The sequence below is a fragment of the Cervus elaphus genome, chromosome 17, assembly GCF_910594005.1.
Source record: "Cervus elaphus chromosome 17, mCerEla1.1, whole genome shotgun sequence".
NCBI classification, from domain to species: domain Eukaryota; kingdom Metazoa; phylum Chordata; class Mammalia; order Artiodactyla; family Cervidae; genus Cervus; species Cervus elaphus.
In genome coordinates this window covers 9,066,468-9,090,787 of record NC_057831.1, presented here as the reverse complement: position 1 = coordinate 9,090,787, position 24,320 = coordinate 9,066,468, and the positions used below count along the sequence as shown (strand labels likewise).

General features: G+C 40.1%; 1 protein-coding gene and 1 long non-coding RNA gene across 4 annotated transcripts in view; one reads left to right on the top strand and one right to left on the bottom strand.

Annotated features, from left to right (window-relative positions):
• The window catches only part of SYNPO2 (synaptopodin 2), a 200,367-nt gene that overhangs the window by 31,103 nt on the left and 144,944 nt on the right, over window positions 1-24,320 (top strand). The window lies entirely within an intron of this gene.
• LOC122673498 overlaps window positions 1-24,320 on the bottom strand; it is a 163,373-nt gene that overhangs the window by 51,640 nt on the left and 87,413 nt on the right. Inside the window, exons 3-5 of the long non-coding RNA XR_006334696.1 lie at window positions 9,688-9,754; window positions 8,105-8,212; window positions 5,441-5,590 (exon numbers count right to left, since the gene is read on the bottom strand). This is a non-coding gene — a long non-coding RNA (uncharacterized LOC122673498). The remainder of the gene's footprint in view (window positions 1-5,440; window positions 5,591-8,104; window positions 8,213-9,687; window positions 9,755-24,320) is intronic.

Genomic DNA, 24,320 nt, shown 5'->3' with positions numbered 1-24,320 from the left:
TTCGGAGTTAATTCATTGTTAATAACCACGTGGCTCTTGATAAGGTAGAAGTACTTCCCCAAATGTGCATCTAGTGTACCGGCAACACAGAAGCCAACAGGGGTTCAGAACAAAAAGGCCGAGAACTTGCTCAGTGCTGGAGCAGTTGTGCCCGCCAGCATTTCTTCTCCTGCCCCCGTGCATTCATGCCCACCTTCTTAGGCTCTTGACAGGGCCATCCGTGCTCATCCCGCTGTGGATGACAGAGCATTTCTGGGTGGATGTGGTGGAGGGCTGAGGGATCTCCAAACAGATACAGAGAGATTCCCTCTTATAGTACGTCTTCTCTGGCCAGGTAAGTAAGGCTCAGTGATTAGGAAGTGGTGGTCTTTCCCACTGGCATCTGCGCTGATCTGAGGGAGGTTTTCCTCTAGGCCCCTCTGCAGGCAGCGAGGCAGCTTCTCTCCTGTCTTGTTTCCATCAGCCTCTCAGTTGCAAAAGCCCCAGTGTTGTGCGCTGAAGGTGAGTAGCCAACATACGACCAGGATTCGGAAAACTATTCTGCAAATTGCTATCTGAGGCACATAAAACCTAGTACAGTCTTTGTACCTGTAGTGATCCAATAACCGACGTTTTTCTTGAAGTGAGAGTGATTGTCCTTATCCTTCCATGGCGTATGCTCCCACCTGCACTGGTAATTCCATCACATGGTGAGATGTACCACTTCGTTAGAATTTCCGTTTACAATCTGATTTTGTGGAGGGCACCAAAGTTTCAAGAATGTGGTCATTTCAGTGCCATGGTAACTAAACAAATGTGATTTAGAGAAGCATCAGGATGGAAAACATTGCTGACTTGGCAAGAGAACACAAGGAAATACGATTTCAGTACCTGGACTTACTAGCATGTGAAGCGTCAGATATTGTTTACTACTCAGCCATATGCATCAGATATGAATTGCTGCCTAGACTCACCAGCCACTGTTGTGCCAGCCTCAAATCACTTGATTGTTGGCCTTAAAAGCCCAGCCTACTTGGAAATAATGCATTGATTTTTTTTTTCCACCCCCAAAGCCCATTCCAGTTACTGCATTTTTTTTTTCTTGGCTAGTCACTGTTCATTGTCGTTACTTAAATATCAGAAGTTCTACTTTTAATACAGGCCCCAGGTATCAGGGCTTATGACCTGTGTGTGAGGACACAAGCCTAAATATCTTGAACTCATTTTCTTTCTCAGAGCAACATTTATTATTACCTTTAGGCTCATTAAAGTCTAATTCTAATAGAGTTCATCAATGTAGCTGTATTATTATTAACATCACTAGGTCAGTTTAATTCTGTCTCCAGTACATTTGGAGGAAGGGGAGGTGGGATCTATCTTAGAGATAAGTTAGAGTTCCCCATGAACTTAGGGGTGCCTTGTATGACTGTTAACTCTTTGCCTGCTGGGTTCAGGTTACAATTATAGATACAGAGTTGGTATCCTGAAATCTCAGTGTGACAGTTTCCCAACCTTGATGTTTCACAATTCCAAGACATTTAAAAAATGTCTAAAAAATTCCAATGTTTTGTTTTATTGAGGTATACTTGATGTACATTATTATATAAGCTTCAGGGGGTCAAAATAGTTTCACAGTTTTTAAAGGTTATATTCCACTTGTAGTTCTTATAAAATATTGGGTGTGTTTCCTGTGTTGTGCTATATATCCTTGTGGCTTATGTATTTTATATATAGTAATTTGTCCCTCTTACTCCCCAACCCTTGTCTTGCTAGGTACTGTGAAAACAAAGACCAATTAGACATAGACTGCCTCCAACTGGAGGAGGGCATGGCAGCCCGCTCCAGTCCTCTTGCCTGGAGAATCCCATGGACAGAGGAGCCTGGCGGGCTACAGTCCATGGGGTCACAGAGAGTCGGACGTGACTGCGTGACTAACACACTGCCTCCAAAATGTAGTCTATCGGGGAGACAGCAGTAGATTTTCTCGAGGCAGAGGAGGAGAGATGCAAGTGGAACTGATGGAACAATATCTGAAACGGCGAGCAGGCCTGGCACAGTGGGTGTGTGAGGAGGTCTGCGAGTGTAGGACAGCGCTGGGGGATTACAGGCGGTGACCTGGAGAGGTGGTCAGGGGCCAGACGGGGAGGCCTTTGTAAGACTGGATGCAGACCTTGGGTTTCGTCCTGTCAGTGTGTAATAGTGAGCTAGTCAAAGCATTAGTGAAAAAAGAAAAAAAAAAAGCATTAGTGAGAGGGAAATTGATTCACATAATTCTTGAGCCATCCAGGAGAGGAAAAAAAATCTTTTGCTTTTTTATACATGTCTGGAGCTTCTGGGAAGCTACTGCAACTGTAGAATATGGTGAGGAGGTGAACTGTGGCAGCTGCAGTGGGTTGAGGAGAACAGGACGTGGTTAAGGAATGTCTGGGTCACACAGTGGAAAGACTAGGTTGATCCATTGGATGTAGGAGGAAAGAATAATAAGGGTGACTAACAGATTGTTTCTTCTGCCTTGATTAAATGGTTCTGACACCTACTCAGAAGGGAACATAGCACCCCCTGGAGTGGTGCAGTGCACACCTGTACGAAAACACACAGTAACCCTGAGAGCCAGGCTGCAGGTTAGGCTCTGAGCTTTCTAGCAGTCAAAGCATGGAGAAAAATACAGTCAGTTACAAGAGGCACAGTATTCAAAGGTGTATGTAAGGGGCTAGATCTGATAGAGAGCCTGATGAACTATGCACAGAGGTTCGTGACATTGTACAGGAGACAGGGATCAAGACCATCCCTAAGAAAAAGAAATGCAAAAAAGCAAAATGGCTATATGAGGAGGCTTTACAAATACCTGTGAAAAGAAGAAGTGAAAAGCAAAGGAGAAAAGGAAAGGTATAAGCATCTGAACGCAGAGTTCCAAAGAACAGCAAAGACAGAGAAGAAAGCCTTCCTCAGTAATCAATGCAAAGAAATAGAGGAAAATAATAGAATGGGAAAGACTAGAGATCTCTTCAAGAAAATTAGAGATACCAAGGGAACATTTCATGCAAAGATGGGCTCAATAAAGGACAGAAATGGTATGGACCTAACAGAAGCAGAAAATATGAAGAAGAGGTGGCAAGAATACACAGAAGAACTACACAAAAAAGATCTTCATGACCATGATAGTGTGATCACTCACCTAGAGCCAGACATCCTGGAATGGGAAGTCAAGTGGGCCTTAGAAAGCATCACTACGAACATAGCTAGTGGAGGTGATGGAATTCCAGTTGAGCTATTTCAAATCCTAAAAGATGATGCTGTGAAAGTGCTGCACCCAATATGTCAGCAAATTTGGAAAACTCAGCAGTGGCCACAGGACTGGAAAAGGTCAGTTTTCATTCCAGTCCCAAAGAAATGCAATGCCAAAGAATGCTCAAACTACTGCACAATTGTACTCATCTCACACGCTAGTAAAGTAATGCTCAAAATTCTCCAAGCCAGGGTTCAGCAATACGTGAACCATGAACTTCCAGATGTTCAAGCTGGTTTTAGAAAAGGCAGAGGAACCAGAGATCAAATTGCCAACATCTGCTGGATCATCAAAAAAGCAAGAGCGTCCCACAAAAAAATCTATTTCTGCTTTATTGACTATGCCAAAGCCTTTGACTGTGTGGATCACAGCTAACTGGAAAATTTTGAGAGATGGGAATACTAGACCACCTGACCTGTCTCTTGAGGAACCTATATGCAGGAGGGGAAGCAACAGTTAGAACTGGACATGGAACAACAGACTGGTTCCAAATAGGAAAAGGAGTACGCCAGGGCTGTATGTTGTCACCCTGCTTATTTAACTTATATGCAGAGTACATCATGAGAAACGATGGGCTGGAAGAAGCACAAGCTGGAATCAAGATTGCCAGGAGAAATATCAATAACCTCAGATATGCAGATGACACCACCCTTAAGGCAGAAAGCAAAGAAGAACTAAAGAGCCTCTTGATGAAAGTGAAAGAGGAGAGTGAACAAGTTGGCTTAAAGCTCAACATTCAGAAAACTAAGATCATGGCATCTGGTCCCATCGCTTCATGGTAAATAGATGGGGAAACGGTGGAAACAGTGGCCGACTTTATTTTTGGGGGCTCCAAAATCACAGCAGATGGTGATTGCAGCCATGAAATTAAAAGACGCTTACTCCTTGGAAGGAAAGTTATGACCAACCTAGACAGCACATTAAAAAGCAGAGACATTACTTTGTCAACAAAGGTCCGTCTAGTCAAGGCTATGGTTTTTCCAGTGGTCATGTATGGATGTGAGAGTTGGACTATAAAGAAAGCTGAGCACCGAAGAATTGATGCTTTTGAACCGTGGTGTTGGAGAAGACTCTTGAGAGTCCCTTGGACTGCAAGGAGATCCAACCAGTCCATCCTAAAAGAGATCAGTCCTGGATGTCATGGGAAAGACTGATGCTGAAGCTGAAACTCCAATACTTTGGCCACCTGATGCAAAGAGCTGACTCATTTGAAAAGACCCTGATGCTGGGAAAGATCGAAGGTGGGAGGAGAAGGGGACAACAGACGATGAGATGGCTGGATGGCATCACCAACTCAATGGACATGAGTTTGGGTGAACTCTGGGAGTTGGTGATGGACAGGGAGTTCTGGTGTGCTGCGGTCCATGGGGTCGCAAGGAGTCAGACACGATTGAGCAACTGAACTGACTGAATGAGACAAAAACTGTAAGATGCTATAAGTTATAAACTGTAATAAAGGTTGTGGTGTTGGTGGTTTAGTCGCTAAGTTGTGTCTGACTCTTGCAACCCCATGGACTGTAGCCTGCCAGGCTCCTCTGTCCATGGGATTCTCCAGGCAAGAATACTGGAGTGGGTTGCCATTTCCTTCTCCAGTAATGAAGGTAAGTTATTACTATTATAGTCCAAATATGCCTTCACTGGAGGAGCCAGGGTGCTGTCTTCCAGCTCTCCTAAGTCTGCCAAAGCCCAGCAGTGGGGTTTGCTTCCCCTCACATCTGTCCGTAGTGAGAAAGCCCTCCCTGCCCTCCCTGCCCTCCCTGGGGCCCACCTTAGCAGGCAGACACAGAAGCAGCAGGGACTCCCCCTCTGAACCATCGCAGTCCGTAGACTGACACCTCTTTCTTAGAGGTGTACTGAGGGAGACATCATCTATTCCATTCTCTTCCTGGAGCCTTCTCCTTCTTTCCCTTCAGCAGAACACAAAACCCCCTCTAGCCCTGTGTCACCAGTTTGTCCAACATGCACAGCCTTGCCTGGACCCTAGCAGGTGCTGGGCGGAGGAGCAAGATGAGATTCCTGCCACAGATATTTTCTGCATTTAAACAAACTTCCAAGATTTGACATTATTCCGACCTTTACTCTTATTTTTCCAACTCATAGTAGCTGCTGATTCTCTTCAGTTTATCCTAGAGCCAAGATATAAAATGCTGGAACCAGGAAAGATCCTAAAATTACCTTGGCCAATCTTGTCCTTTTTCAGATGAGGAAACTGAGGTGCAGAAAAGTAAAGCCATGCAACCAGGTGGTGTGTGAGAAGAGTCTCGATTCAAGTGCCCTGACTCTCAGACAATATTTTTCCATCACCAAGCTGCTTCCCAGAACTTTCTTGAAATCGCACAAGAGAGATAGAGGGGAGGGGAGGGAGAGGGAGAGAGAGAGGAAGGGGAAAACAGAAAATGTGTTGTTGATTAGCATTCTGTACTAGAAAAGTAGAATTGTCAAGAAAAATGTATCTTTTGCATTTTAGACATTCTAGTACTATATCTGCAAGATAGTACTATTAATATATTATGTCTCTATGAATGTAGAGACTTGACTCTGCATTATGATACATATTGGTGGCCATGCTGACCCAGGGTTGCCTGTAATGATGTTATTCCAGAGTTTGTTTTTTCTAAAAATGGTTGAAGAGTTACAATCATGACAGAACTTTGGAAAATGATGGATGTTTAATGTTCCATGGATGACTGAGAATTTGCAAAGGCTGTTGCTGCTGCAAGATATCTACAAGATATCTAGTAGCTGCTGTTAGTTTTACATATATATTCTATGGATATAATTTGAGTTTTTGGAAAATTTAGTTCTGCTATCCATCTTGAAAAAAAAAAAAGGCATTCTGCTTTATATGTCTTGTGCTGGTATTATATAGAAATTGGTCAGCAAACTCTACTGATCTAGAAATATTAAACTTTCCCCCCATTTCAAACTTTATAATGCTTTGTGTTAAAAATGTATATGGGCTGATTACAGAAAAGGAGAAACTATTCTCTTATTTAAAAAGCCTTTGTGCTTGGACCTCAACCTGAGAGAAGGAGGGTGTCTGCTGGGTGCTCAGGATCTGCAGAGGCCAGGCTGCCTGACTCCCATGACAGGAGATTTGCTAGGCAACCAGAGCGAGCTTTCAAACAAGCCTGGATATTCCTGCCTGGCCGGCCGCCATCTTCCCAGAAGACAAGTAGGCACAGTAGATTAGAACTGAACCGTAATTGCTGTTGTGTTACCTTTAAGAAGTGTTGATATTTTATGGCAAGAGCTTTGTTTGTTCAGAACTAATCAGTCCATGTAAGGCTTTAGTTGCTAATTGGTCAGGATCAAAACTTATAAAAAGCGTTTGAAAAACAGCCATTGGTGATTATATTGTAGGGAAAAAAAACACTTCTGACTTATGATGAAGTCAGAAGTGTTGATCTTTGAGAAAGCTTGCCAACCTACATATAAATTTGTGTGGGAAGAAATACATTTAAAATATGTCCTTCTAGAATAAACTAAAAAAAGCTTCTCTAAGCAAGAAGAAAACAGATGGCACAGGTCTTATTAGGTCATAACTGATACTTTGAGACTTGAAAATCCAGACTAGTTTCAGACATCCAAATGTGTGCAGTGACATTTCTTTAGAAAGGTTAGGCATTACTGAAAAAGTTTCAGGTTATCCCCACATAGATACAAAAGGATGTTTTTTTTGGTCTTTAACCTTCTTTTATTTGTTCCTTTATTTTATAAATGTCTGGCGAAGAAGATTAAGCCTGTTAAAGTGAGCCAAGATACTTAAACCTAATCACCCTGGGATACTGTGAGTCAAAGTCTGCTTATGTTGTAGTTTTGTTTTTATATACTTATACATAAATACCTGCATAGTATATTGTAAAGCAACTTTGAAAACCGTGGATAATGAACTGTTGTTTCTTGTTCATGAACTGAACACTCCACAGCAGAGTGCTCTTGTCCTACGCTGTACCTGCCTGCCTATCGCACTTCTAATGTTGTGATAAAAACATTCATTAAATTAGCAGTTTTCCATAGAAGATTTTAAGCTCTGAGGAAGGAATCATGTCCATCTTATTCACTGTTTCTTTGCCAGCACTTAGGAAAGATCCTGGTCCCTGGCTATATAAAGAAAAAAAGTGAAAGGTAGGGATAAAGAGAAAGGAAAAAAGAAAGAGAGGAGGAATAGAAAGGATGAAAGAAAAGAGGGAAAGAGAAAGGAGAGAGGAAAGGAAAAAAGAGAGTGAGCAGAAGCAAAAAATAAAGTTGGTTGAATAAATTCTGGAGTGTAATGTACAGCATGGTGACTATAGCTAACACTACTGTATCATGTATATGAAAGTGGCCACAACAGTAAGATCTTAAAACTTCTCACCACAAGAAAAATCAGTTTGTAACTTTGTGAGGTGATGAATATGAACTCAGCTTATTGTGGTGATTGTTTCACAATATATACATATATCAAATCATTGTGTTGTACACCTAAAACCAGTACAGTGCTATTTGTCAATTATATCTTGAAAAAACTAGAGGAAAAAAATAGATGCATATAGGAAAAAAAGTCAGTTGAATGCTATTTTTTATTTGTCATAAAAATATAAGCTGGACAGTTTTTTAGATCTTTTAAAAATTGAGATGAATGTTTCTGCATGCGTAACTGAGTCATTTATATCTTTAAATTTATATCAGCATAAAGAATTCAGACTGTCCTTTTAGAAAATCAAATGCCTCTTAAAGCTTTAAAATCAAGAGATTTCTCATCTCACTTTGGCTAATAATATAGAAAAAGAAATATATTTGGTTAATTTCCCCAGTAGTGAAGAGCTGGCTTCTGATTTTTAATAGAAAAATGCATACCTCATTTCTTCCTCTTGAATCCTACCTCTCACTTTAGATAAATGATTTCTTCAGATCCAATTTTTTTGTGTGTATGTGTACAGACTCCTTCAGTTATCTCCCAAGAGCCTACAAAATTGCAATAATTTTACCTTAGCTATGATGGAAAGTTCCAAAAAAGTATGCATGAACTTTTTAAATAAAAATATATAGTGATTATCATAACTAATAGATTTATCTGGCTTAAGTCAGATTCTGTTAATTAGAACGCCCAGTCAATGATTTATAAATATATGTATTTTATTTCTGATTTATTTTTTCTTCGTTCTGCTCATAGAAGAAAAAATCAAATGACTAAGAAAGTAAGTGGATGGTATTAATTTAGTAGACAGAAATGACCTCTTCAGTGTTCTGTTGTTGGAATAGATATTTATGATGATAATCCTTTAGATTAACGTTCATAATAATGATTCTGTAGGACTGTAGCTAGGAATTTAGAGAACCAGTTACATATATAACATTTTATTAGGCATTCAGAGAGAATATAGATGGGACATATATGTGATAACAGTAATTAGACACTTGTTAAGCATTTATGATGCACTAGGCACAATACTGTTTTCTGCATTGTCTCATTTAATTCATAAAGAAGCCCTATGAGGAAGATAATACGATCCCCCCCCCCCCAATTTTACCTGTCTAGAAACTAGTAGAGGAAACAAGTAACTTGGAAAAAGCCACGTAGGTGGGGATTTAACATACATTTTATCTTGGGCTTTTCACCAGTTGTACTCGTCATCATGCTTTAGCACCTTCTTGTCCTCCCCGTCGTTTCCTTCCCACTTCTACTCTTAAACTACTATGCGTACTTCCATTAAAGCATTCATATATGGTACAGAATAATTTGCAGATTTTAAAAAAAATTCCCCTTTCTTACTGAAATACAAGCTTCTTGATGTCATGGTACAGGACCTTTTCATATTTGTAGAACAATGCCTGTTATCTAGTAGGAATTCAGCAAATATTTGCCAAATAAATGAGTGGTTATATCTGGGTCTGTCATCTTTGTTAGATTATGACTACCTTGAGGATAGGGAATATCTGCCTTGTGAATTCTTTACCCATGATGATGGCTCAAAGTAATATTTTCTGAGTTGGATTAAGAGTTAAAACGAGTGCTACAGTCAATAAATATTTAATTATTATACAGTATCTTAAATTATATCTAGTAAGTCATGTTAACTAAGATGTGAGAATACCATCACATCTTATACAGATGTTCAATTTATAGGGCCTTCCAATTTTAAAAGAACATTGTTGGATTATTACAGTAAATCTGAGAAATTAGGGATTCATAAGTAGGTACGTTGACTGTTGAAAAGTTTGTGACTTGTCGGCATTTATAGAGATTTCAGTAGCAGAGCTGGCCTATGAGAACATAGGCCTTCTGACTACTAGTTTGGGTCCTATCTATGATATTAAACTATTATATAGCTGACATTTCAATTTATGAGAATTTTCAGCTCCTTAAGTTGAAGGACTCTATAGGATTGTACATTAGGTCATTAGGTTATTCTTGTTTTTAATATTTATTGAACACTTACAAAATATTAGGCTCCTTTGGAAAAATTTTATACATCTGTGCCATATCCCCAGGAAGCTTGACTCTCCCTTGAAAAAAGAAAAAAAGAAATCCTATATTGAAATGAATTGACATCACTTCTTTTCTCTATAATCTAAACTGTAGGCAGAATTCAGGTCTGCCACACAGATCAGAAATAGCTGGGAGTGTGACATAGCAAATTCCGAGAGCAAATTAGTAGGATCCCAGATTCTCAGAAACCAGCTCCACACCCAGTTCATTACTACCCACCTGTATTCCATGGATCTCTTTCCATTCCTTTGGCTCACTGAATCAAGAGTTCTTTGGTTGGGATTGCCAAAAAATGCCTTAGACACTTATGGGATGTCTACACAAAAAAGGTCTTAATGACTTGGATAACACAATTATGTGATCACTCACCTAGAGCCAGATATCCTGGAGTGTGAAGTCAAGTTGGCCTTAGGAAGCATTACTATGAACAAAGCTAGTGGAGGTGATGGAATTCCAGTTGAACTATTTCAAATCCTAAAAGATGATGCTGTTAAACTGCTGCATTCAATATGTCAGGAAATTTGGAAAACTCAGCAATGGCTACAGGATTGGAAAAAGTCTGTTTTCATTCCAATCCCAAAGAAGGGCAATGCCAAAGAATGTTCAAATTACCTTACAATTGAGCTGATTTCACATGCTAGCAAGGTAATGCTCAAAATCCTCCAAGCTAGGCTTCAACAGTTCGTGAATGGAGAACTTCCAGATGTACAAGCTGGATTTTGAAAAAGCGGAGGAAGCAGAGATAAAATTGCCAACATCCACTGGATCACAGAAAAAGCAAGGCAATTCCAGAAAAACATCTACTTCTGCTTCATTGACTACGCTGAAGTCTTTGACTGTGTGGCTCACAACAAACTGGAAATTTCTTAGAGAGATGGGAATACCATACTACTTTACCTGTCTCCTGATAAACCTATATGTAGGTCAAGAAGCAACAGTTAAAACTGGACATGGAACAATGGACTGATTCAAAATTGGGAAAAGAGTATTTCAAGACTGTATTTTGTCACCCTGCTTATTTAACTTATATGAAGAGCATCATGCAAAATACTGGGCTGGATGAAGCACAAGCTGGAATCAAGATTGCTGGAAGAAATATTAACAACCTCAGATATATAGAAGATACCATCCTAATGGCAGAAAGTGAAGAGGAACTAAAGAGGCTCTTGATGAAGATGAAAGAGGAGAGTGAAAAAGCTGGCTTAAAGCTCAACATTCAGAAAACTAAGATCATGACATCTGGTCACATCACTTCATGGCAAATCAGTTCATTTCAGTTCAGTCTCTCAGTTGTGTCCTACTCTTCGCAACCCCAAGGACTGCAGCATGCAAGGCTTCCCTGTCCATTACTAACTCCCAGAGCTTGCTCAAACTCATGTCCATCGAGTCAGTGATGCCATCCAATCACATCATCCTCTATCGTCCCCTTCTCCCCCTGCCTTCGATCTTTACCAGCATCAGGTTTTTTTCCAGTGAGTCAAGTCTTCACATCAGGTGGCCAAAGTAAATAGATGGCAAATAGATGAGGAAAATGTGGAAGCAGTGACAGATTTTATTTTGGGGGGCTCCAAAAATCACTGAGCATCGTGACTGCAGTCACAAAATTAAAAGATGCTTGCTCCTTGGAAGGAAAGTTATGACAAACCTAGACAATGTATCAGAAAGCAGAGACATCATTTTGCTGACAAAGGTCTATATAGTCAAAGCTATTGTTTTTCCAGTGGTCATGTATGGATGTGAGAGTTGGACTATAAAGAAGGCTGAGCACCAAAGAATTGATACTTTTGAACTGTGGTGCTGGAGAAGACTGTTGAGAATCCCATGGACTGTATGGAGATCAAACTTGTCAATCCTAAAGGAAGTCAGTCCTGAATATTCATTGGAAGGAATGAATGAATGCTGAAGCTGAAAGTCCAATACTTTGGCCACCTGATATGAAGAGATAACTCATTAAAAAAGACCTTGATAGGAAAGATTGAGGGCAGGAAGAGAAGGGGGTGACAGAGGAAGCGATGGTTGGATGGGATCACTGACTCAATGGACATGAGTTTGAGCTAACTCTGGGAGACAATGGAAGACAGAGGAGCCTGTGTGCTGCAGTCCACGGGGTCGAAAAGGGTCAGACCCGACTTAGTGACTGAAACAAAAACAACTGGGGTCAATAAGGGTCAATCTTATGTGTAATTTAAAAATCATCAAATATTTGTTTATCTCCTGGTTGAAAACTCTTTTCTATAGCAGTCATTAATTTGAATTCTACAAATACAAGTTTGTTTTTTTCCCCTGAATTTAACACTTCTGACTGCTCAAAATGTCCAATACTTTTAAACTACTCTGTTTTATTCCCTGTTTTGGAAGGTGTACATCTAGCACAGGGCAGCCTAAGCAGTGTGCCGGCTGCTCTAAACCGTTTGATTCTGCCTCCCCACAGCCTTGTAATCTCTTTCTTCAGCAGGTATCTTCATTCTGACCAAAATGGTATAAGCTTCCAAAAAGACTTCTAATAATAGCGCTTTCAACCATGTATAAGAGTTTTCACCTCAAAGATCCCATGATGTTTGAAAATACATGAGAGTGTTTTCGTTGACCTACCTGTATTCTGAGATCGAGGCCGTGCTGACCTCACAAGGAAAAAGGCAGCACTTAGTGTGAGATTCAAAGGAATATTCCAGTTTAGGAAAAACAAGTGCTCTGAAAAGTTTCCTGTCCCGACTTCAGAAACAGAGCAGAGTTTTGAGCTTGTATCTGACTGGTTATTGTTAATAAAATAGGAAATCTTATCCTTTGAAAGCAAGCATCTTGAAGCAATTGATCAGTTGAAAAATTTAAACTTTAGCCAACAAATTGCCAGATTTCTGGTACTATTGATTCTCAATTACTTTATCCTGGCTCATGGATAAGATTTCCAAGAAATCTTCATGGAAACTGGGCACAGACCCTACTTAGGATTAGTGCTTGCCATAAAATGGTGTTTCCTGTGTCAACGGTAAGTTGCAAGGTGAGAGCACCTATATGAGAATTTTCTCTCTGCAATTTAAAATCTGAAGTGTTGAATAACCATTGCTAATGAGGATAACAGGCAGGTTCTTGGTAGTTCATTGGCATCATCATGGGAAGAAATTCCCCTCTTTCTGCAGTGTCCCTTACAAATTTTCCAAGGGCCAGGTTGTGTTATCTCGGCAACATTTCTCACATCGTGTTACAAGACTGTAGGATCTTGTTAATGAGTCATGTATAATATGCTCTACCCTGAAAATTCACATTTTTTTAACAGCCAACACTTGCTAAAATTCATTTTCCTAAGAGGGAGTAAAAGAATATAAAAACAATTTTCAAGGGAAAGAGACAAGTGAAAATATTTTATCTCAATACTGAAAAAAAAAGTAAATTTTGGAGTTTTTGGAATTCTTTGAATTCAAACTCAAAGGAAAGCTTAGCTCCCTTTACCAATATGCCAGCAAAACAATATTTTTTATAGGTTTCCAGAGTCAGAATCTACCAAGTTCAATAAAAGAGGAACAAGATAGAATCTTTGAGCAGTGCTATTTAGGGTAGTGCATCATGGACTTTTTATTGTGGTGCTACACATAGGAAATGAAAATGTTTTTGTTGCATTTTGGGTGAACAGACAAGGTTGCTTCTGGCCTTTGGCTTCTGATCTAGGGTCTGGGTCTGTCTGGGCCCTGCAGAGCTGCCCAGAGGATTGAAGGAAAAAAATCAGTATCTTAACACTTTAATGAACCACAAACCAGCAGCTGGGAAGCAAGGTTGATGGTAACATTTGGCTTTAGTGGATGACTGTGGTTTCATTTTTTAATTTACATATAGACACAGATAAGTAGAGGACAGTAAAATTTGAACCAGTTGAGGATGACCTACTGATATGGAAATCAAAAGCCAAATTCTATAAAATAAAAATACAGAAGATGAGAAAACATCATGCAAAATAGTTTAAGGTTCTTACAGTTCTAAGTGTTGAGATGTTATCAAAACTTTAAGTAAATCAAGAAGTTATTTAAGCATTTAATATCAGTTCACAAGGTCATTAACCCATAGGATGTCTAAGTTGATTGTAACTGCTTTTTTCGTTGACAGTAGCCCTGCATGGAGGAAGAGGATTAAGTTTAGGCAAGTAGGAGGAAAAGTTTTCTGCTTTAGATCTGTTTTAAATCCTTAGTAAATATTTAGTTGCAGTGTTGATTAACATAGTTTGTCCCAAAAGAGATACTGATGGTTACAGAAGCCAGATTTTGACATAAATTGAGTTTATATGATTCATAGATTAGGATTAAGAGGTCTCTTGGTTTTTAAGTGGATCCCTGCATGCAAAATGCAGCTTGTCTCTTTTTCACTATGTTTCTGAGAATGGAGGACTTTACACATATTTGGATAAGAATTGGAGTTAGGAATCATTTGTTTACATGTGTAGAAAACACACTCACACTGCTTAAACCAAAAATAAACTTCACTGGCTCATGTAATAGGAAAACCCACATGATTGAAAAGCTGAGAAAGGCAGCTTTAGGCATGGCTCGATCTGTTGGTGTCCACAGCTTGCCCAGGTCTGGGTCCTTCTCGCTCCAGTTCTTTGCTTGCTGTCCTGGCTTCCTCATTCTATATAAGATCTCTTCTGTGATCCTAAGATGATTGCCAGTGATCACTGAAGCCACATGCCTCTTATCCATAACTGGTGGGAGTAAACCATATTTGTCCCAGAATTCCCAAGATATCAGTCTGGATTAAGTCACATGTTCACTCCTGACCCAGTCACTGTAGCCAGAGAAATAGAACGCACTCATTCCTTACTGTAGCGTCAAGCTCCTCCCAACCCCCAGTGTGATGCCAGTGAACTACCCAAAGCACCAGATAGAAACCTGTGACTGTTAGAACGGTGAGAATGGGGGCTAAAGACATTGCTAGTTACATAAAGAATCTTAGGAATACAAGGAGACTTAGAATCTAAACCAGACTTTCTAATATTGCCAGACAACCAATTTAGCCAAACTGACAGAACTTTACAAAATGTTGATGCCAAAAATAGTCATTTACTGTCTGTTCTGACAGTGAGCCACCACAGCCTGTGTGGCTTTTGAACAATTCTACTGGGAAAGGCGTTCTCTACATTGAGCATAAATTTGCTTCCTTATCCACTGAGACTTGTGGATACACAAGGTCTTGTGGCCACATGACAGGCTTTCTAATATATATTAAGACAGTTAAGATAGTTATCCTTAGTCTCCCTTTTCCAGGCTCAACATCCCCCACTCTCTCCAATGTTATTGACATTGACAGATTTAAAACACCCTCACTCTTTTGACTTTTCTTCTTTATATGAATTCTGGCTAGTCAATTCAATACTCAGGCATTCAGTTCCATATACTGACAAAGAGACTGTCCACATGGCCATTGGGAAGTGGTTTATTGCCATATGTAGAAAGATTCTGAGGAAAAGAAGACCAAATCTCGCAGAGAATCACCTTAGTAGCAGTCTGTAGAATCAATCTCAGAACCTAAACTAAAATACCCGCAGAATGTGGGCAAAAGATATGTCTTGGAACATGATTCCTCTAATCTCCAACCATTGATACTGGGCCTAATTACTTATTTCTGCTGTTGTAGACTTGATCTTTAATTTTTTAATGTTATGAATTATTAGTAGTCTAATAAATAAGTGCCTAATAATAGGTAGCATTAATATATGTTGGTTTTGTGATTTATTATATATGTATTTTTATATTTGTATTTAATAGTATGTGCTTGGTCACTCTGTCATGTCCAACTCTTTGTGACCCCACAGACTATAGCCCACCAGGCTCCTCTGTCCATGGGATTTTCCCAGGCAAGAGTACTGGAGTGGGCTGCCATTTCCTTCTCCAATATAATAGTAGATGTATATATATATATGTATATATATACATATAACATTTACTATTTTGTTTTTAAAGATAATTCTTTTTATTGTCCCATAAAAATTAATGAGAAAGTATTACATCAACATGCTTTTAGATTCTATCTGTCATTTGAACTGTGAATTCTGTCCTAACCATTAATGTTCCAACACAGTGACAACCCCCAGGATCTGCAGCTTGAAGCTTTTGTAAGGGAAATTTAACAGCTGTTCCTTAGTGGTAGATAGCTTTTTCCCACCCCTTTGTCTACCTCTCCCACCTAGAAACACCAAGAAAATTTAGTTACACTTACAACCTAATACCACTAACCAATAACTGTTACATCCATGGTAATCCTTTCATAAAATATTTGCACTGGTATTAACTCTGAAAAGGGCTGATCTCCATCAGACACAACAAAAGTGGGAAGGAGTTGAGCACTGACTTAAGGCAAGCCTCTGATGAGGTTTCTAGATCTCCTCGCTCTTCAATTAATCCACCACCAAGTCTTGTAAATATACTTCTACAGACACCTCAAGCTCATTCTCTTTCTTCCAACCTTACTGCCACCACCAGTTCAGGAATCAGCATCAGTGGCTTGGGACTCCTGCAGTGCTCTCCAGACTGCTCTCTTCCCATCCTTCAGTCCGTTTTCCAATCAGCAGCCAGGGGACTTTCAGCTGCAAATAGCATCATTCTTCTGTTTACTCAAAACTCTTCAATCAATTTTCACGGCACTCAGGATGAATACAAAATTCCTCACATGGTCTGCATGTCCAAGCCCATCTCCCTCCATTCTCTCAGTTAATACATTTCAGATATATTCGTTTTCTTTCTGTTTCACTAGCAGAATCCACTCTTTCTGCCTCAAGTGCTTTCCCTACATTCCCTGTGCTGCTTGGAGATTTCCCCATTTCTTTGCCTGACTTACTCCTTCTAACTAATACCTCTTAGGCCAAGGATCATTTACTCTACATTCTCCCCTGATAGCCTGAGTCTTATACTCTCTAAAAGCATTCTCTACTTTTCTTTCAGAGCACCTATATGTGTATAGTGGTCCACCCCTATCCACGGTTTCACTTTCCTCAGTTTCAGTTACCAGTGGTCAACCTCAGTCTGAAAATAATAAATGGAAAATTCCATAAATAAGCAATTCATAAGTTTTAAATTGCATGCCAGGGAATTCCCTGGCAGTCTCATTGGTTAGGATTCCACCTTCCCACTGCAGTGGGCATGGGTTTGATCCTTAGTTGGGGGAACTAAGATCCTGTAAGCTGCATGGTGCACCCCCCGTTTTTTAAATAAATAAATAAATTTCATGCTATTCTGAGTAGCATGATGAAGTCCCACTCCATCATCCTGCCCCTCATCCTCACCCCCAACCACCGACCTCCTCTGCTTCTGACATCTAGCCATCGACATCGTCATGGCTACATGACCCAGGATCACCTGAGGTGATGATCCTCCTTCTGAGGTGCTGTCAGAAGGTCAATAGTAGCCTCACACTAGGTCACAATGCCTTCATCATTCACCTCCCTTCATCACTTAGGCATTTTATCATCTCATGTCATCAAAAGGAGAAGGGTGAATACAGCACAATAAGATATTTAGGAGAGACCACATTCATATAACTTTTATGGCAGTGTAATTGTTCTGCTTTTATTGTTAGTTATTGTTATTCATCACTTACTGTGCCTAATTTATGTATTAAACCTTATCATAGATATGTATATATAAGAAAAGAAAACAGTATGTGTTGGACTCAGTACTATCTGCAGTTGCAAGTATCCACTGGGTGTCTGGAAATGTACCCACCCCCTCAGATAAGGCCGGCTCTCTGTACTGTTTGATTGTCTGAAATTCACCTTGGCCAATAGGCCATAAGCTGCCGGAGGAGTGGGTTGGCACACTACTAGATCTCTCGGATGTGGTCAAACCGACAGGGTTTGAATCCTCATACCCTCACCTGGCAGCTGGTGGGGCTTTGAATACCCAGCCTCTGCTTCTCCATAGAGGAAGTAATATTTTATTACAGAAAACCTTTTTTTATGGTTGTTGCAAGGCTCAGATCACAGAATGTAAAGTGCTAAATGCAGTGCCTGGCACGTAAAAGGTGTTTAGTTTATATTGGTTATTAGTATATTATCACTGCTTTTGGGGTATGTTTACTCATTGCAGGCAAAGCCACTGGAAGATGATGTTTCTAGAATATTTCTAAAAAGTCTCTAGAAACGTTATTGTTACACAAGTTAGAACAGCGTTTAAAAGACATGTTTTTCACTCATAGCCTCACTGTGATTCTCCCTGAACATGTTTTTATTAATTGTTAAATATTCCAATGTAGCCATGCTAATATATATAGTTTAATCTCTGTTTCAGAGGTTGTGTTAAAGTATGCTGAGGTTTTTTTTTATTTGTAAAATATATACAGTACTTATTTTTGGGCTTCCCTGGTGGCTCAGATGGTAAAGAATCTGCCAGCAATGCGGGAGACCAGGTCTGATTCCTGGGTTGGGAAGACCCCCTGGAGAAGGAAATGGCAAACCATTCAAGTATTCTTGTCTGGAAAGTTCCATAGACAGAGGAGCCTGGTGGGCTATGGTCCATAGGATCGCAGAGTTGGACACGACTGAATGACTAACACTTTCACATCACATACTTATTTTCAGAGGCTTTTAAAAATAATCCACCATTACTCTTCATTTTTTCCATTGATATTGCTGAGTTGAACATATTTTTAAACATAGGACAAACTCTTTGGGTCTCTTGACAAAGACATTTTGTTTTTATAAACTTTAACTTTTGAAGAATGATGATACTTTTTCCTTTTTCCTCTTTCTCTTCTCACAATGGGATTTCCACGGGGGAGTTTTTTTATATCTTCAGCAAGGTCTATACAGTGAAAATACTGCTCTGTGTAAAAGGATTATGACACTGCATAGATTTTTCACTGTCAAACACCTTCCTTTGGGTAAATATTTATGTGAAATGAGGCACAGAATTTAAAATAGTCCTGAAGAAGCTGCATACTCTCCTTGACAACAACAACAACAAAAAAGTTTGTGTATTAACAGTTGGCTTAACAGCGTCTGGCATAGAGAAAGACAAAAATATACTTTGGCCCTGTAATATTTATAGCATTGCCAGTTCAGTTTAAGCATTGTGCCCTATTTAGGAATGTTTTCTGAGTGAGCTTTATTTGAATGTCTAAGAACGCGGTCATAAGTTTGTGGCGGAGGAGCTCATGCTGACTGCAGGAGGCGGCAGAATGGTGGTGTGGGGCTGTGCTGCGGGGGGCGGAGAGGGAACTCACGCTGTGAAAAGCTCCCTAAATTCGTGTGCACACTGACAGAGCACACGCCGACAGCGGGGCGGCCACTTGGAAACATCCCGTCGGGCCTTACGTGCTCTGCAAGGAGCACGGTCTCTGTGAGTTTATAATCAAGAAAGGCGAGAGATTCCATTGTGTCATCCTGAGTACTGCTTTTCCACTTATGGCAGCAACTTGTTTATATGGCTTTCCCTCCATAAGAGAGTGAGCTACACCAGATAATGCACGTATCCCAGTTATCTGGAAGCTCAGCTGGAATGCATCATCACTTTACGCTTTGAATCTTTCTGACTTTTATGTAATCCTTGCTTTAAAAACTAAAAATAGGGCTTCCCTGGTGGCTGCCTGGTAAAGTATCTGCCTGCCAACGCAGAAGCAATGGGTTCAATCCCTGCTCTGGGAAGTAACTAAAGCCATGCGCCACAAATATTGAGCCTGGGGTCTAGAGCCAGGAACCACAATTACTGAAGCCTGGGTGCTCTGGGGCCTGTGACCCCAACAAGAGAGGCCATTGCAGTTAGAAGCCCATGCGCTGCAACTAGAGAGCACCCCCACTTCCCACAGCTAGAGAGCCCGCGTGCAGCAACGAAGACCCAGCACGGGCAAAAGAAAGACATAGTAAAATTATCTTTAAAAAACTAAAACTAATTGCCATTGCATAATAAATCTATTAAAAGTTTACGTATCCTCTCTTGATGACTTCGCAGAGTTTTGCATGAGGGTCAATTTTCAAATCGTATTTTGTTAAAATTTGTGAACCTGTTAGCGTTTACACTAAAGAACGCTGGAATGCCACATACAAAGTTTGTTTAGTTTCCTCTCTTCCACTTTTTAGCTTTCAGTGCCCTGTCAGTGTGTGTGACTCTGTACTTCTAGTTCCATCTCTCCTCCCTTAATTTTTTGCTTCTAATCACCTGTAGATTAAAAAAAAGCACTACTAGAATTATTTACAAAATAGGAGTAAATTGGCTTTAAGTGATTACCCAAAAGAACTGTCCTATGACTCAAGCATGTGAACGTACATTTTTTTCATTTATTCAACAAATATAAGTTGAATGCCTACTCTGTGCATGTTCCTTCCCAGTCACCAACTTCATTCAGGATACTATCAATCTTTTCTGATATTGCTTTAAAAGTCTACTAACTGATCTCTGCCCCCACAAAGCATCCAGAATGATCTTCTAACAGAACAGAGTCAATCCTGTTACTTACCTGATTTAAATACTTAAGGATTTTGGTTGCCTACAGGAAGAATATTCTGAGTGAACCTGCAATTCTGCTCTCACGCCAGCTTGGTTCCACCTGGCCATTTATATATTCTTGTCTCCCTGCATGAAATGTATTCCCCATGTATCCTCCTTATAAACTCTGTCCTTCCTCAGGGAAGCATTTCTGGTCCCTTTGACAAGAATGCATTAACCTTTCTATGTGTCATCTCAGTGAATGTACCTGTGGGATTTAAGTTTTTAGGGGTGACTGAGTGACCACACAGAGAGGTTCACCATTGAAAGAAGCAAGTTAATGCCACTACGCTTGTCGAGGAGAGGGGGGGGGGCACGTTGTGCAGGGTCACACAGGGAAGCCCCGATATCAGTCAGGATGTAGGAAGGAATGAGGGGGAAGCATAGGCCGCAGTCTATACTGTGTTTCCCATGGGAAGGCAAAGCGGGGCAGGAAGACAGTTTAGGGTGGCTAGTTTGAGTAATTCCAGCAGGCTTTGGAGCATAGGGGCAGTCCTCCTTGTCTGACACCTGGACCTACGTTGATTTAGGGCAGGTGAAATACTGCCTTGGCGGCTGAGGGTTAACAATGGTTGGGGGTGTAGACTCAGGTTGGCTGGTTCTCATATGAAAGGAGTGCTTCCAGGCATGATATTTACTGTTTTAGGAATTAGCTAGCAGTCTGTTTCCTGCCACAAAACCCTTTGCCAAGATGTCAAAACATCATAAAATATAGACGATAAAAAATATAGAGAGGCAATAAAAAACATGATTAATATATTGCCTTATCACCTGTTGTGGTATGGTACATATCACACTGGGTTACTTAACATCTCCCAAACTTGTTAGATTGTAGGCTTCTTGAGAGCAGGGGTCTTGTCTGTCTTGTTCACTGCTGTAGCCGCGTTGCCCAGGGGAGTACCTCTCACTTGGTAGATGCTCAGTGAATATCAGTGAAATGAAAAGGAATGGACACTTTTCTACCTGGCAATGTAGTTAGTGTCCCACCTGAAACCACCACTTTTTTTTGTTTGTTTGTTTTCCAAATACAGATTTTGTTACCCTGATTAATTAAAATATACTTTTATTTGGTTTAAATTTGAAGGGGTGTTTTCCTTTCAAACGAATTTGTCTCAGCATAATGTGTATTGTTTAAAACTCTGTAAAGAAACCAACACATCTCCATGTTTCTTGCGTTAGCTAGTGATTCTTTACCAGGGGCAGTTTTGCCCTATGGGGGACCTTCAGCCTTGTCTTGGAGACATTTTTGGTTCTCACAACTGGCATCTAGTGGATAGAGGCCAGAGATGTTGCTATATATCCTATATAATACACAAAACAGCCCCCTGCAACAGACAGTATTCCAATCTAAAAGTTCAATAGTGCTGACATTGGAAAACCTTCTGTTAGAGGGTGATGTCTTTGACAAGTTCACCTAAAAAGACCTACTGCAACTAACCACGTCCTCCAACTCTTCCATGAAGCAATTACCAACTAAGTAGCGGATATCTTAGAGGTAAATACAGCAGCCCTAAGGGGAAAAGTAATTTTTAGAGGAGGCCATATGGCAAGCTGCAGAGAGAGGGGTTCAGTATTTGAGCAGGCACCATGAAAGGAAATCTAAGTGGATTGATATATAGCATGATGACACCGAGGTCTGGGCTTAAAATGAAGACTGAAATTATAGGCTTTTTAGCTGACAGTTGAAAGGCATGACTTTAAGTTAACGTAAGTGATGTAGGGGGGAAGGAACAATCATATAGAGCCTATAACTCCAAACTTGCTCTCTTTAAAATTGGAGTTGTCTTCTTCAGCTTAACATACTACCATTGATCAAAGCAATGCTGTCATTCCTGTTTGGAACTGTCTTTAGAGCTTTTGTCATGCTCTTTTGAATAACATCAGAAGTTCCAAACATTGCCCTTTTAGGCAGGAATTTGCTTTGGGGGAAAAATCAAGTTATTTGGACCTATATATGGTGAATAAGGAAAATCATCCATGCTTCTAAAACAGTGTTCATAAAAATTGAAGACAGGCTATAAATTATATGAATATGACTTTAAAGGCAGTTCTGAAAAGGAGTTTTAGAAATGTCTTGAACTAAGTTGATGACATTGGAGTAAATGTATAGCCTCTCGAGATGATCATTTTCAGGAGAAATGCTCATATTGAGGTATGAGAGTTAGGTATAACTAATAGTCATACTGATTTCAGTGCTACAAATATATGTGGAAACAATGCCAGGTTTGTGCACAACCAAATTTATGTCAGTATCAGAATGTTTAGGACAGGTCTTATAGTGCTTTTTATATGTAAAAGTTTAAATTTCCCCCCCAGTTTTATTGAGGTATAAATGACATATACATATGAAAGAAAAGTGAAAGTTGCTCAGTCATGTCCAACTGTTTGCAACCTCATGGATTATACAGTCCATGGGATTCTCCAGGCAAGAAGACTTGAGTTAGGTAGCCGTTCCTTCTCCAGGGGATCTTCCCAACCCAGGGATCAAACCCGGGTCTCCCGCACTGGAGGCAGATTTTTACCAGTTGAGCCACCAGGGAAGCCCAATTATATATAATTGTATTTGTTTAAGGTGATGGAAACAGTGAGAGACTTTATTTTCTTGGGCTCCAAAATCACTGCAGATGGTGATGGCAGCCAGGAAATTAAAAGACCCTTGCTCTTTGGAAGAAAAGTTATGATCAACCTAGATAGCATATTAAAAAGCAGAGACATTACTTTGCCAACAAAGGTCCGTCTAGTCAAGTCTATGGTTTTTCCAGTAGTCACGTATGGATGTGAGAGTTGGACTATAAAGAAAACTGAGCCCCGAAGAATTGATGCTTTTGAACTGTGGTGTTGGAGGAGACTCTTGAGAGTTGCTTGGACTACAAGGAGATCCAGCTAGTCCATTCTAAAGGAAATCAGTTCTGAATATTCATTGGAAGGACTGATGCTGGAGCTGAAACTCCAATACTTTGGCCACCTGATGCAAAGAGCTGACTCATTTGAAAAGACCCTGATGCTGGGAAAGATTGAAGGTGGGAGGAGAAGGGGACAACAGAGGACGAGATGGTTAATTCAATGGGCATGAGTTTGAGTAATCTCTGGGAGTAGGTGATGGACAGGGAGACCTGGAGTGCTGCAGTCCATGGGGTTGCAAAGAGTCAGACACGACTGAGCGACTGGACTGAACTGACTGATACAAAATAATGATTTGATATATGTGTTTCTAGCAAATGATCACCACAGTAAGTTTAGTTAACAGCTGTCACCTCACATAGTTACCAGTTTTTTCCCTTGTGATGAGAACTTTTAAGATCTATTCTCTTACCTACCTTTAAATATAGAATACAGTATTGTTAACTGTAGTCCCCACACTGTACATTACATCTCCAGAATTTATTAATCTTACAGTTGGAAGTTTGTATTTCAGTACAAATTATCCCTTTTCTTCTTCACTTCCAACTCCCACTGCTAGCAACCACCAATCTTTCCTCTGTTAAAGTTTAATTTTTAAGCTGAAGTACCACACTTCAAAATCTGGGAATTTCTACTTTAGGCAAGAAGGTATTTAAGTTCTTTCTCAGATGTCAACTATACATTGGCCATATAGACCTTATTTAGGATGGCTTTTCAGTGTCAAATCAAATGTATGTCTCATGTACTTGAGATAGGTTAGTGTTATAATAGAAGAAGTAACAAAAGTCTGCTCCCAGTAGAGTAGCAATGGATCACAGTTTGGCTGGGAGTGTCCTAATTTTAAAACTGAAAGTCCTGCTTCCCGGGAAACCCCTTAGTCCCAGGTAAATTGAGATGGTTACCAAACTCCCAGTCACTTAGCTAACTCCTCTATTCTTTTTGAACTATCTACAGTGAAAAGAGTTTGTTGTGATCCACACAGTCAAAGGCTTCAGTATAGTCAATGAAGCAGAAGTAGATGTTTTTCTGGAATTCCCTTGCTTTTTCTGTGATCCAGTGGATGTTGGCAATTTGATCTCTGCTTCCTCTGCCTTTTCTAAATCCAGCTTGTACATATGGAAGTTCTAAGTTCATGTACTGTTGAAGCCTAGTTTGAAGAGTTTTGAGCATTACCTTGCTAGCATGTGAAATGAATGCAGTTGTACAGTAATCTGAACATTCC